This window comes from Hypanus sabinus, chromosome 6 (assembly GCF_030144855.1).
Source record: "Hypanus sabinus isolate sHypSab1 chromosome 6, sHypSab1.hap1, whole genome shotgun sequence".
In the NCBI taxonomy this organism is placed as follows: domain Eukaryota; kingdom Metazoa; phylum Chordata; class Chondrichthyes; order Myliobatiformes; family Dasyatidae; genus Hypanus; species Hypanus sabinus.
This window is the reverse complement of record NC_082711.1, coordinates 162,003,609-162,018,682: the sequence shown is the minus strand read 5'-3', so window position 1 is coordinate 162,018,682 and position 15,074 is coordinate 162,003,609. Positions and strand designations below refer to the sequence as shown.

The 15,074-nt window shown below is 46.7% G+C and overlaps 1 protein-coding gene across 2 annotated transcripts in view; it reads right to left on the bottom strand.

Annotated features, from left to right (window-relative positions):
* LOC132396024 (coronin-6-like) overlaps nucleotides 1-15,074 on the bottom strand; it is a 266,758-nt gene that overhangs the window by 196,392 nt on the left and 55,292 nt on the right. The window lies entirely within an intron of this gene.

Genomic DNA, 15,074 nt, shown 5'->3' with positions numbered 1-15,074 from the left:
TGGTTTTTGAACCAACTGAGAGAATCCTGATCTTGATCAAGAGATTCTACAGATGCTGCAAGTCCAGGGCAATGCATAGGAAATCTTCAGGACTGGAAGGGAAAAGGAAAGGCTCCAAGATAAAAAGGTGGAGGAGAGGAAGGAGGACTAGCTAGTGAATAGATGAAGCCAGGTGTGTGAGAAAGGTAAAGGACTGGAGAAGAAGGAATCTGATAGGAAAGGAGACTGGACCATGGGAGAAAGGGAAGGAGGAGGGGCACCAGGGGGAGGTGGTAGGCAGGTGAGCAGAAAGGTAAGAAGCTGGAGTGTGGAATAGAAGCAGAGGAGAATAAATCACTGGAAGGAGAAATCGATGTTCCTGCCATCAGGTTGGAGACTACCTAGACAGCATACGAGGTGTTGCTCCTCCACCCTGACAGTGGCCGCATCACGGCAAAAGAGGCAGGTGTGGGCCAACATGTCGGAACGGGAAAGGGGATAAGAATTAAAATGGTTGACTCCTGGGAAATGCTACTTTTGGTGGATAGAGCGGAGGTACTCAACAAAGCGGTCCACCAATTTACGTTGGGTCTCACCAATGTAGAGGAGGCTGCATCAGAAGCACCAGATAGAGTAGACAACGATTAACAGGTGAAGTGTTACCTCACCTGGAAGGACTGTTTGGTGTCTTGAATGGAGGTAAGGGAGGAGGTGTAGCATTTCTGCGTGCCAGGTGTAGATTTAAGGGGAGGGACAAATGGACAAGGGAATCACAGAGGGAGAAATGCTTGCGGAAAGTGGAGAGTGTGGGAGGTGAGGAAGTCAAAGAGGTGTTTAGTGGTAGGATCCCATTGAAGATGGTGGAAGTTGCAGAGAATGATGTGTTAGATGTGGAGGCTCATGGGGTGGAAGGTGAGCACAAGGGGAACACTATCCCTGTTAAGATGGTGGAAAGATCGAGTGAATACAGATGTCTGGGCAATGGAGGATATGCAGGTGAGGGCAGCGTCAATGGTGGAGGAGGGAGAAACCCCTTTCTTTGAAGGAGGGCATCTCTAATGTCCTGGAAAGGAAAGCCTCATCCTGTGACTAGATGCAGTGGAGACAAAGGAACTGAGAAAAGGGAAGAGCATTTTTACAGGAAACAGGGTGGAAAGAGGTATAGTCAAGACAGACTTGGGAATCAGTAGGTTTATAAAAGATGTGGGTAGACAGTTTGTCTCCAGAGATGGAGACAGAGGGATTGAAAAAATGAAGAGAGGTGTTAGAAATTGATGAAGTGAATTTAAGGGCAGGGTGGAAGTTAAAGACAAAGTTGATGAAATTGACAAGCTTAGCATGGGTGCATGAAGCAGCACCATAGCAGTGATTAATGTAGTGCAGGAAGAATTGCAGAACATTACCAGGGAAGGATTGGAACATGGACTGTTCGACGTAGCCAACAAAAAGGCAGGCTTAACTGATGCCCATTGCTCTTCCTTGAGTTTGGAGAACTTGGGAGGAGCCAAAGCAGAAATTCTTGAGGGTCACAGAGGAGGGTGCTAATGGAGGGGAACCAGTTGGGTCTTTTATTGAGAAGGCAGCAGAGAGCTTTAAGGCCTTCTTGATAACAGATAGAAGTGTATAGGGACTGGACATCCATGGTGAAAATGAGGCAGTCAGGAGCAGGGAATTTAAAGTTGTTGAGGAGATTGAAAGCATGTGAAGTGTCGCGTATGTAGGTGGGTAGGTACTGAACCAAGGGAGATGGAATGGAATCGAGGTATGCAGACACCAATTCAGCGGGGCAGGAGCAAGCTGAGACAATCAGGTTTGTGGATCTTGGGCAGGAGGTAAAAATAAGCAGTGGAGGGTAAAGGAACTATAAGTTTGGTGGCAGTAGATATCCTGATCACTACAACTTAGGAACATTATGACAGCTTTGCATTAAAATGGACTTTGCTTTCTTTATTCTAATTGTGTTCTTTCTTGTAAAAAGTATGTTTTAGTTATATTTTTGTGAATACTGTTTATGTGAAGCTACCTGGCTTTGATGCTGCTGCAAGTAGGTTTTTCTTGCACCTCCATACATAAACTTGTGCATATGACAATAAATACAACTTGGAGCCTCGGAGTGTGAGCTTCAGGCATCAACGCAGAGACCCACTACTGGTCCCTATACTGATGCTAACATTAACATAATTAGGTTTCAGAAGCTCAGTGAAAATTACAGTACAGTACTCAAATTAGCAGCCAATATCAAAGCAAAAGTTGCTGTAGAATCAGAAGAGGAAAATGTTGTAAGTCAGGAGAGTAACAGCTGATTTATTTTAATATGGGTGTAAATAAATTGGTACACAGGAGTAACATATACAACGAACATTCTCAGGGCAAATAAAAGGTAAGAATTGAATTTGCACTCTCGTAATTACCAAATACTGCGGCAATAACCAAAGCTTACAGAAGCTCAACTAAGTAGCAAAAAGAATAAGTTCGAAGTCCGATGTTTAGCTGAAACTTTGTAATACTCTTGTATAAGTTGCCCACACCCTCCTAGTTCACCTCTTTTGATTGGGCCAAACTTGTAATAAGGTACTAAGTGGCACAGATCAACTGGAGCATCAAGCTATCAATGTGAAGTATCCTCAACAAATTAGCAGATGACTTAGCTAACAAAGATATAATTGTCATACAAGATTCAAGATTGTTTATCGTCATTTATCAGTGCACAAGTGTAAATGAGAACAGAATGATTGTTACCCCAGATCCAATGCAGTATTAAAAAAAAACACAATAAGCATAAAGGACAGAATTAAAAATCATAATACAGTGGAACACACACAGAATGCTGGAGGGATTCAGCAGGCCAGGCAGCATCTATGATGAAGAGTCTCAGCCTAAAACATCAATTGTTTACTCTTGTCCATAAAAGCTACCTGGCCTCCTTTCCTCCAAGAATTTTGTGTGCATTGCTTTGGATTTCCAGCACCTGCAGATTTTCTCGTGTTTTGAATAAGCACTGTACAAAAGTCTTAGGCACATATATATAACCCAGGTGCCTAAGACTTTTGCACAGTACTCTGCTTGTCAAAGTGTACTGGAGAGCAGGTTTGTAACTCTGGCAGGAGCAAAGAATTTTGGGAACGGTGAAGGTTGGACATTGCAGGAGGGGTGTGGGATAGGCGAAGAAGAGGAGAGCCAGGGTAGGAGGTGGTGTGGGTGCAGACACACCCAGCCCTAATACACCAGGCAAGGACATTTGATTCATTGATCATTACAGAATGTCTCTCTAGTGCTTCCTGCACCCTCCCCTCTGCCTTCCCCTTCTCCCAACCATGTTTCCCCTCACCCATCCCCTTCCCACGTCAGTCCACAATAGAGACCCATATCAGAATCAGGTTTATCGTCACTCACATACGTTATGAAATTTATTTTTTTGTAGTAACAGTAAAGTGCAATACATAAAATTACTATGAGACTGTGCAAAAGTGTAAGGCACCCTAGCTATATATATGTGTGCCTAAGACTTTTGCATAGTACTGTGTAAATACATAGGTTTAGCTTATAGACATAAACTGTTTATAAGGAAATGATAAAGCATGGTGGTGGGGAACATGGTGTGATGGGCTAATGGGTGGGGGTATTGAACCCACATATTTCCTCCCTGATAATTTGGGAGGAAATAACTGTGTTTGAGGCTGGTGTTCCTGGCTTGGGTGCTGCATAGCCTCACTTGGATATCAAAGAATATAGAGAAAAGTCAGGGGAAATTATTTAAGGAACAAAGGATCCATGATTGACCAAACTCTCAGACCTTCTATCCCCATGTCATAAGATGAGCCAATTGGTGACCTATTCAGTCCATCTGGTTAAAATTGGATGCAAGAGTCCCAGCCTATCTCTCAGTGTGATGGGTCACACTGCGAAGATGGAAATATATTCATATGTTTATGTGGTGAACTACATATACCTGTCTGGACGCGCCCCCCACTGCTGATGGCTCCTGTGGCCCCTCCCACTGACCGTGGCTCCTCCCACTGACCCCGGTATAAAGGCGATTGGAGCCACAACCCTGGCCTCAGTCTCCAGGATGTAGTGTGGTGGTCAATTGCTGCTTGTTCTTTCTTCCAGCCAATAAAAGCCTATATCTCACCTCATGTCTCAGAGAGTTATTGATGGTGCATCAATTTTATTGGCTGGAACTTTAAAACATGGAAAGCATTTTACGCCCAGAAAAATTAGACCTTGATCCTCAAGACTCCGAAGCAGCTCTTGCCTTTGAACTCTGGCTTGCCTGCTTCCAATCATACTTGGAACAGATTCCAGTGACTGAGCCTGCCACCAAGTACAAAATATTACTATCTAGAGTAAGTCCAAAAGTATTCTCCCTTATCAGGGACCTACCGACCTACCAAGGGGCACTGGACGTCCTCAAAAGACAGTACCTGCGGCCAGTGAACACCGTCTATGCAACACGTCACTTAGCGATGCGGCGACAGTGACCCAGCGAGTCGAGCGGGCAGTTTCTCCGAGCCCTACAGACACTCGTGCGAACTTGTGACTGCAAAGGTCTGATGGTGGGGCAGCATTCGGAGCTCCTGGTACAAGATGCCTTTGTTACGGGGATTAGGTCAGGGTACATGCACCAGTGGCTGATGGAAAATGCCGATCTTACCTTACGCTCGGCGATCGAGACAGCCGACACGCTGGAGGCTGCTCTGCACAATGCTGACGCTGTCCAGCCGCGCGATCCCCCGCTGGTTCCATGGACACTGCAGACCCCGCCACCCGCGAGCAAATTCACCAACGCCACTGCCAGTCGCAAGTCCACGAACCACAAGCGGGGTCGGGCAGCGCTGCGTGTGAGGCATGGGGGCCGCCATCTTGCCTGCCCGCCTCATGCGAGGCATTGGGGCTGCCATCTTGCCTGCCCGCCTCCTGCGAGACATGGGGGTGGCCATATTTGTCGGCGCCACCTCGCCCTGCCCCCGACCCACCGGTGCTTACCGGGCACCAAGATGGCGGTTCAACTCTGGCCTCCGTAACCCTCGACCAAAGCGCCCCACACCAGCTTGCAAGGTCAATGATGGACATCCTGGTGGAGGGGCACAGGACTAATTGCCTGTTTGACACGGGCAGCACTGAGAGTTTTATTGACCCGGACACGGTGCAACGCTGCGGACTCGTGACACGGCCGGTAAGCCAGAGGGTCACCATGGCTTCTGGGTCGCATTCCACAGACATCCGGGTGGGTTGTGTAGCGACATTGGTGGTGCAGGGCACAGAATATCGGGACTTTGCGCTACTGGTCATGCCTCAACTGTGCGCTCCTGTGCTATTGGGGCTGGACTTCCAGAGCCACCTCGAAAGTGTGACTATGGCATATAACGGGCCCCTCCCACCACTCACTGTCAGGAATCCTCAGTTTTATGGGACTTTGTCATTTACCCCGCTACTGACCACACACACACACCGAACCACACATCCCACCCAGCACCATGCCGACAGCTGCGCTACCGACTCCACTTGCAGCCTCTCCACCCTCAAGATCCCTCCCCCACCACTGTTCGCCAACCTGACCCCCGACTGTAAACCTGTGGCAACTAAAAGCAGGAGGTACAGCACGGGGGACAGGGCCTTCATTCAGTCGAAGGTGCAGCGGCTGCTCAGGGAGGGGATCATTGAGCCAAGCACGTCCTTGGAGGGCCCAGGTGGTTGTGGTTCAGACCAGGCAGAAAAATAGGATGGTCATGGACTATAGCCAGACCATCAATAGGTTCACGCAGCTTGACGCGTACCCCCTACCCCACATCGCGGATATGGTCAACCAGATAGCTCAGTACAAGGTGTACTCGACAATAGATCTGAAATCCGCTTATCACCAGCTCCCCATCTTCCTTCGAGGCGGGCGGCAGGCCCTATCACTTCCTGCGTGTCCCATTCGGTGTCACAAATGGTGTCTCCGTCTTCCAGAGGGAAATGGACCGGATGGTGGACCAGTGCCAACTGAAGGCCACATTTCCCTATCTGGATAATATCACCATCTGTGGTCACGACTGGTCAGATCACAAGGCCAACCTCCAACGATTTTTCCAAGTGGCCAAAGCCCTGAAAAATATTACTTATAACAGGGACAAGTGCGTGTTCGGAACCACCCGACTCACTATCCTTGGGTATGTCGTAGAGAACGGGGTCATTGGCCGTGATCCTGACTGTTAGAACTCTCTCTTCCCACCACCCTCAGAGCCCTCAGACGGTGCCTGGGCTTCTTTTCCTATTACGCCCAATGGGTCCCCCATTACGCAGTCAAGGCCCGCCCCCTGGTCAAGTCTACCACATTTCCCCTCTCTGCCGAGGCCCGCGCGGCCTTCAGCCACATTAAAGGGGACATTGCCGAAGCAACGATGCATGCGGTGGACGAGACCGTTCCCTTCCAAGTAGAGAGTGACGCCTCCGATTTCGCGCTTGCTGCTACCCTCAATCAGGCAGGCAGGCCAGTAGCATTCTTCTCTCGTACCTTTCAAGGCTCTGAAATTCGGCACTCCGCAGTGGAGAAAGAAGCCCAGGCCATAGTGGAAGCTATTAGGCACTGGAGGCACTATCTTGCCGACAAAAGGTTCACCTTGCTGACTGACCAGCACTCAGTTGCGTTCATGTTCAACAACCAACAATGGGGCAAAATCAAAAATGATAAAATTTTGCGGTGGAGAATAGAACTCTCCAGCTACAACTATGATATCCTGTACCGGCCTGGAAGGCTCAATGAGCCCCCTGATGCCCGATCCCAGGGAGCGTGCGCCAGCACACTGCTCAACCAGCTATACACCCTCCATGCACATCTTTGCCACCCGGGGGTCACCCGATTTTACCATTTCGTGAAAGCCCGGAACCTGCTGTACTCCCTTGAGGACATCAGGACGATGACCAGGGACTGCCAGGTCTGCGCTAAGTGCAAACCGCACTTCTACCGTCCTGAAAAGGCGCAACTTATCAAGGTCACCCGCCCCTTTGAGCGACTGAGTGTTGACTTTAAGGGCCCCCTTCCCTCCACCGACCGCAATGTCTACTTTCTCAACATTATCGACGAGTACTCACGGTTCCCCTTTACCATCCCCTGCCCCGACACCACTGCCACGTCCATCATAAAAGCCCTGCGCCAGCTCTTCACTCTGTTCGGATATCCCTGCTATATCCACAGTGATAGAGGGTCCTCCTTTATAAGTGACGAGCTGCGCCAGTACCTGCTGGCTAGGGGCATTGCTACTAGTCGGACCACGAGCTATAATCCCCGGGGAAATGGACAGGTGGAGAGGGAGAATGCCACAGTGTGGAAGGCCACACTTTTAGCCCTTAAGTCAAAAGGGTTGCCGGTCTCTCGATGGCAGGAGGTCCTCCCCGAGGCACTCCACTCTATCCGCTCTCTGTTATGTACGTCCACCAATGCCACCCCTCACGAGCGCCTATTCTCTTTTCCCAGGAAGTCTGCCAGTGGGACCACCCTACCGGCTTGGCTGACATCCCCAGGGCCAGTGCTGCTCCGGAAACATGTGAGGAGCAATAAATACTCCCCGCTGGTCGAGAGGGTTCACCTTCTACATGTGAACCCCCAGTATACCTACGTGGTCTTACCTGATGGGCGGGAGGACACGGTCTCCGTCCGCGACCTGGCGCCCGCAAGAGTAACAGACAACTACCCCGAACACTCCACGGTAACTATGTACCCTGTACCCGAGGTGACACCACGCACACCAAGCCCTACACAGACTCCACACAACACTCCTATACCGGGCGCTTCGCACGCATACATACCAAGCTCCTCGCACAAGCATGAGGGATCACTGACGCTTAGTGGGCTGACACCTCCAGTTAGGCCGGAGCCAGCACAACCACCGTCTCTGGTGCAATCACCACCAGCACCTGTCCAATCACAGCCGGTGCTACGTAGATCGCAGCGACAGATTCGACCACCTGATAGACTTAACCTGTAAATATACTTGTAAGAAACTTTGCCCCATGGAGACTCTCTTTTAAAACAAAGGGGGGTGGGGTGAATGTGATGAACTACATATACCTGTCTGGACACGCCCCCCCCCCCCCGCTGACGGTTCCTGTGGCTCCTCCCACTGACCCCGGTATAAAGGCAATTGGGGCCGGAGCCCGGCTCTCAGTCTCCAGGATGTAGTGTGGTGGTCAGTTGCTGCTTGTTCTTTCTTCCAGCCAATAAAAGCCTTTATCTCGCCTCATGTCTCAGAGAGTTATTGATAGTGCATCAGTTTATTTATTGAAAGGAACATTAACCAGATTTAGGGAGAGCTCCCTGCCCAACAAAATGAAATATTTTTCACAAAGTGTGCAAGCATGTTCTTAAGTCCCAGCCAAACTACAGTACAGGCAAATCAGAGTTTAGTTCAACATATTGCAAAGAAGAGCGTGTGGAACAACATTGCATTTTTTCTGTAATCAGTGTGTTACTAAAAATTCTGGAAGGTGCTACTGAGTTTACCTGCCCTGTGTTCAACCCTGCTGCACATCCAAAGATGAAGTGCAAATACAACTCACTTCTGTTAATTCTTAATAGAAAATCGAACATGACAGCACAAAACTGTCATGGTTCTGTTTGGCTGCTCCCCTTTAATGCTTCTTTCTTCCTGATTATGCCCTAATTTCGGTCATCAGATCTCCATTTACTCAATTACAGTACACCTGGTTTTCATCAGAGATTGTGAAATAAATACGACGGCGTCACGATCACAGGTTGCCAGCTTGTTGGTCTATTCCCATGTGATAACTTCGTTTCTCGACTGCTTAGGGCCGTTTGTTCTAAGTTCAGCTCCAGTTTCAAGATATTCTGTGAAAACCCCGTCTCTGTGTCAAGACTCCATATCAGAGCTCTGTGTTCCTCCTGTTTGCTGTTCAACATTTATGTCTACACCCACATCCCCAACTCAATCTCCGTGCCTGTGTCCTGCACTTGGGTTCTCCTCTTTCACTCCGTGCAACAAGAACAGTCCCTTTGGCTCATAAAGTTGTGCTGACTTTTTGACCTACTGTAACATCAATCTAAACTCCCCCTCTGACATTGTCCTCCATTTTTCTATCATCTGTATGCCAATCAATGAGTTCCTTGAATGCCCCCAACATATTTGCCTCTAACCACAAACCACAAACCACAAACCCACCACACCCTATACAACAAAACTTACCTCTGACATCCCCCTCCATACTTTACAGCAATTACCTTAAAACCATGCCCCTCATATTAGCCACTCGCGCCCTGGGAAAACGCCTCAGACTATCCACTCAGTCGCTGGCGCTTATTATCTTGTACACCTCTATCAAGATCCCCCTAATGCTCTTTCGTCCCAGAGAGAAAAGCCCTAACTTGCTCAACGTATCCTCATTAGACAAATAGGACGAGCATTTGTGCAGTGTGCAAGAACATCAGCTTTAAAATACAATAAGCAGGCCCCTCTCAGGTGACTACTTAATGACAGGCATGTGTCACAGGACTAACTGAGCTCAGAGCCGTATCAAGGGAAGTTAAAGTGATCATCTTGTTGCTCCTCCGCTCTACAGAGGAACTGGATCTCGAGCCCCAGGATGTTAATTTGCCTTCACGCATGCAATGTAGGAAGTTAGAACGGAGCCTAGATCAACACACACCTAATCCTAGAGAAGCTCAGGTCCAAGCAAAACATCCCAGTGTACCAGTCCTTCTCACATCCATTGTATAGAAATGCTGATCCAGGCAGTAAATATTTTTGCAAGTGACTCATGTATCTGTCAGCTCTAAATTACAGAACTGTCACCGGATACAAAGTGAAAAAAAAATTTCAGCGAGCTCCCTCTCATCTTGTGTAAATTAATGCAGAAAAAGCAGCCTGCGGTAGGAAACAGACATCAATAGGGTTACACAGAACACTATTCCAGAGGTTTCATATGTATTATTTATTCATTCACAAAGTGTGGGGTCACTGTTATGGTCAGCACTTAATTCTTACCCCAAAGTGTTCTGGAACAGGACTGTAATTAATGATTAAACAAGCGTGCATTAGGTAGACACAAGGGACTCTGCAGATGCTGGAAATCTTGAACAACACGCACAAGATGCTGGAGGAACTCGGCAGGTCAGGCAGCACTTATTGATGGGAATAAACTGTCAGGATTTTGGGCCGAGACCCTCCATCAGGACTTAAAAGGAAGGGGGCAGCAGGCAGAATAAGAAGGTGGGGGAGGGGAGTACGAGGAGCAGGTTGGGGGATGAAACAAGAAGCTGTGAGGTAGAATGGTAAAAGGTTGAATAAGTAATCTAAAAGGAGAAGAGAGTGGTCTGTAAGAGGAAGGGAAGGAGGATGGGCACCAGAGGGATGTAATAGGCAGGTGAGGAGAAGAGGAAAGATAAGGGGGAAGCCAGAACTGGTAACGGAAAAAAAAAGAGGAAGGTGAGTGGGGAGAAATTACCAGAAGTTACAGAAATTAATATTCATGCTATCAGGTTTAATTTGAAGATACCCTGACCAAATACGAGGTGTTCCTTCTCTAGCCTGAGTTTGGACTCATTGTAGCAGTAGAGGATGCCATGGACCGACACATCAGACTGGGAATGGGGGAGATGAATTAAAATGGGTAGCCACCGTGAGATTCTGTTGGAGTAAAGAGTGCAGGAACTTAACGAAGCAGTCCCCCATTCTGCCCCATGTCCCAGCAATGTAGAGGAGGCCACACCGGAAGTACTGGATACAACTGATGACCCCAGCAGACTCGCAGGTCTGCCTCACCTAGAAGTACTGGCTGGGGTCCTGAACGGTGGTGGGGGAGAAGGTGCAGGAGCAGGTGTAGCACTTGTCCCACTAGTCGGGATTAGTGCCAGGAGGGAGATCAGAGTGGACATGAGAGTCAAGTAAAGAGTTACATGAGTAAGGTAGACTGGGTTAAAATTTCCCTTCTTAAAAGGACATCAGTGAGCCAAAATGTGATTTAGCAACAGTTCAGTAACTTCCTTCTTACTGATACTCATTATTTAAGAATTTATTTCCCCAACTTCCTGCTACCACGGTGGGATTTGAAATCCTGCCTCTGGATCACTGTCACAGCCATTAGCTCAATAGCCTGCATGAAGCAGCCAAGAGTAGGAGATGGGGAAAAATCGTCAGCAGACTGAAGAGTCTGGCCTTTTGTTACTGATAACCCAGATATGTTAGTCCTTTGAAATTGCTATTATTTTGTATCATTCAAAGAAAACAATTTTTCTGAACTCTGTCGAAGATGCCTTTGGGAGCTCAGTAAAGATGGTTTGCTTCTATCGTCCATGGGCAGCCATCACTGCCCACAACAGGAAATGAAAAGCCACTTCAAAAGGAAATGTGGTAGTAAAGGCTTTCAAAAAATAACCATTTGAAACACTTAGATGGAAATCTTGAGCCCTCAGCATTCTGCTGACTCAGCTTCTGGTCACTGCCCAGAAATGCCACAACAAAAAAAAAAATTCTCATTATTCATTTGCTGGTTGCGGATGTCACTGGTGAGCACATCGCCATTGTTTCCCGATCTCAATGTCCTGAAAGGCCAGGTCAGAGGGTTTAGGGATAGTTAAGAGTAAATATATTAGAACATAGGCCAGTACAGGAACAAGCTGACAACTCATCACATCTGCACTGACCATGATGCAAATCTAAACTAATCACATGTGATTGCACATGACCCATAATCCTATCTTCTCTGACAGTTCAAATGCCGCGTTAAAGTTGCTACTGTTCCTGCTGTTGCCACAGGCCGTGTGTTCTGAGCATCTAACACATGCTGTGTGAAAAAACAAGTGCACTTTGCATCTTTCCCTCCCTCATCTTACAGCATTGCCTTCAAGCATTTGATATTTCAACCCCGGGGGGAGACACACTCTTGTTATCTACAGTATATGCATCTATTTTATAAGCAGTGGATTCTAGATAATTGAACCATCTGTTAATTGGGGCAGCTGCTTATTTGAGACCACTCTTATAGAACAAAATCTAAGTGAGAAAATAGCCAGGATTTCCTTAGCTTAGTCTTAGGCACATATACAGTAGATAGCAGGGGTGCCCGAAACTCTTGCACAGTACTGAGGTAATTTTATGTATTATACACTGCTGCAAAAAAAAAAATCATGACATATGTGAGTGATAATCAACCTGATTCTGATCAGGGTCTCTGTTGTGGCTGGAGAGTGGGATGGGAGCAGGGAGAGGGGAATCATGGTTGGGAAATGGGGGAGGGAGCAGGAAGCACCAGAGAGACATTCTGGAATGATCAATAAACCAGTTATTTGGAATCAAATGACCTTGCCAGGTGTCTCAGGACTGGGTGTGTCTGTACCCGCACCACCACCCCCAGCCCCGACACTCCTTCTCTGCCACCTGTCCTGCAGCCCTCTGTGGTGTTCCACCCTCGCCACTCTCAATATCCCTTGCTCCCGCCAGATTTACCATCTTGCCTTCCACTCCACGTTGGTAAATACAGTTTTTAAAATAGCATCAGTTGCACGGGTCTGTGTCCAAAAAGCAGTGATTTTTGTCACTAACAGTTGGAGAGGAATAAGCACTAAGACAATTTGGAACTGTTTTGCTCACTGCAGCTTCATGCATACAGGCTTGGAGCTGCCAGAACGGCCAGGAATGAAAATGAAACAATTTCACTACTTCAACAAGATAGGAACTACAGAGGATTCTTGAATATTATAATGAAAATGAAGATTTGGAGAGGATGCAATCATCAAAAGCAGTCCGTTATCTCACTAAGTGCCTGCGCTGATTTTGTTCATTTAGCAATCAAAAGAACATGGCAGTGTACACCAGATTAATTCATTTGTCAATAACTATTAGGAACTAATACATAATTTTAGATTTCTGTAGTAGTAGTGTTCTAATTTGTTCTGTGCTTCATTTAAGCACATAATCTGTTATTGAGTTATTTGTCTCTTTTATATCTTTTAAACTATTTCCATGAAACTTTGGCTAATTGTGAGTCACTTAATTGGGCCAAAATACACCGGTCCTGATTTGTCCCAATAAACCAGAATCTACTGTGATCCTTCCAGGTCACCCCTCAACCTCCGACACTCCAGAAAAAACAATCCAAGTGCTCCTTATATCTACTGCAATCCAACCTACCAACATCCCAGTGCACTTGTGTTCCTTCTCCAAAGCCTTTACACCTTCCTATAAAGTGACAAAGAGAATTGTACACAATATCCAAATATGCCCTAACTACAGTTCTGTACATTTGAAACATGTCTTCTCTACCTTTCTACTCAATGCCTCAGTCAATGAAGGCAAACATGCCCTTTGCCTACTTTATCACACTATCCACTTGTATTGACACTTTCAGGCAGCAATGGGCTTGCACCCTCAGATCCCTCTGTACATCAATGCTACCACAGCTCCAGCCATCTCCCTTTGACCTTCCACCATGCATCTCCTCATACTTACTTGAGATGAACTGTAAATGCCATTTCAGGATCGAAAGTACATTGAGATTTGTTTGCTTACAGGTAGCCGCAAAGCAAGAAACCAAAGAGAACCCAATTAAAGAAAATAAATAAATAAAAGACCCGATGTGCAAGAGGAAGAGAATAAAGAAACACAAATCATGCAAACTATTGAAGTGAACAGCAGCAGTCCAAACCAAATTGAGTCCTCAATTCCGAATCCTGAAGCAGCCCAGAGCAGGCCCAAAGCCTGGCTTATCAGTTCATCATATTAGTGGGCACAGCCCACAGCACCCGGAGCAGTCTTCATAGCCTCAGCACCATGGAGAAATGAGTGACTATCACTGAGAGTGAGCAAAATTGGCTTTTGCCTCGACACTTTGGCTTTTCAGTCTATTTCAACCAGTGTTTAAAGTGACCAGACAACGGAACAGTGGCACCCTGGAGAGAGGGTTGAACATCACGGAGAACAAATGAAATTGGCTCACACCTCCAATCTGGGCCGGCAACTAAATTGTCTAAACAGAGGATTGTACCTCGCACTAAGACCCGACTACTGCGAAGGGTTTGGAGCCTAGACCATGCTGCCCAGCAACTCATTCCGGGCCCAGTTTTCACCACCACCACCCACTCCCCCTCCGGATTTCACCACTCAGTCCAAACCACTCTCAAGCTCTACAAGTCAGCTCGGCGCCCAGAGTGATCCAACTTTGCACCCAGTCCAGTTGTACGGGCATCAAATCCCTTCTGCCCTGACTTCTATTGGACTCTCTCTATCTTGCAAACTGCCGTTTCCAAAAGTTCACTTCTGGAAATGCTATTGAACTATTAAAATAAAAACTTCACACCATCTTAAAAGTGCCTTCCCAGGCAGTTAATCTGATTAACCATTATTGTTAGACCCCACCCCTCTCTATCTAGTGCACGGAACTGTAAACATTCTAAACCACTTTTCACAATACCATTGCGATTATAAATACATGCCTGTATTATGTATAGATGCATATTTTATTCCATATCCATACTTTAAATTCTAACTATTTTTTAAATAACTCTGTATTCTTTATAATTGTTAAATTTTGGGTATTTTTTGGGGGGTCGCACACTGACCCACCCTCTGCAACAAATTCCTAACAGATGTAAGGTTCCTAATATGAATAAATTTGATTCTTGGTCCTTTAATGGCGACCAAAACCATCAAGATCAAAGTCCACAATTCAGGAACAATTAAATGCACTGAAAACCCAAGAAGTGATTCAGAACAATGTGCAAAGGAAGTCTAATGCTCCAAAACTTCAGCGTTTCACCCATAGCGGCCTCGAAACCTCTGCAGGTTGCGTCTCCAGAGAGAGAACGGCAGTTGACAAAATGGAATCATTTTCAGAAGCTGGATGAAGGCTTATCAGCATCAATCATTGCAAGGGTTATAGGTGACCAGGGTAGGAGGGAGGAAATTTAAAATAAAGATTAGGAGGAAAAAGAGAAAGAGAGATACAGTTACACAAAGTTCAAAATTGCTGCCAATAAACGCCTGCCAATTAGTCTTGCACCTGCAGCATTGTAACATAGGCTTCATTGATGTAAACACGGATGTCAGTAGCCTGATTGCTTGTATTTCCTGCCAATTATAGTGCATTTGCTGTCATTCTCTGGC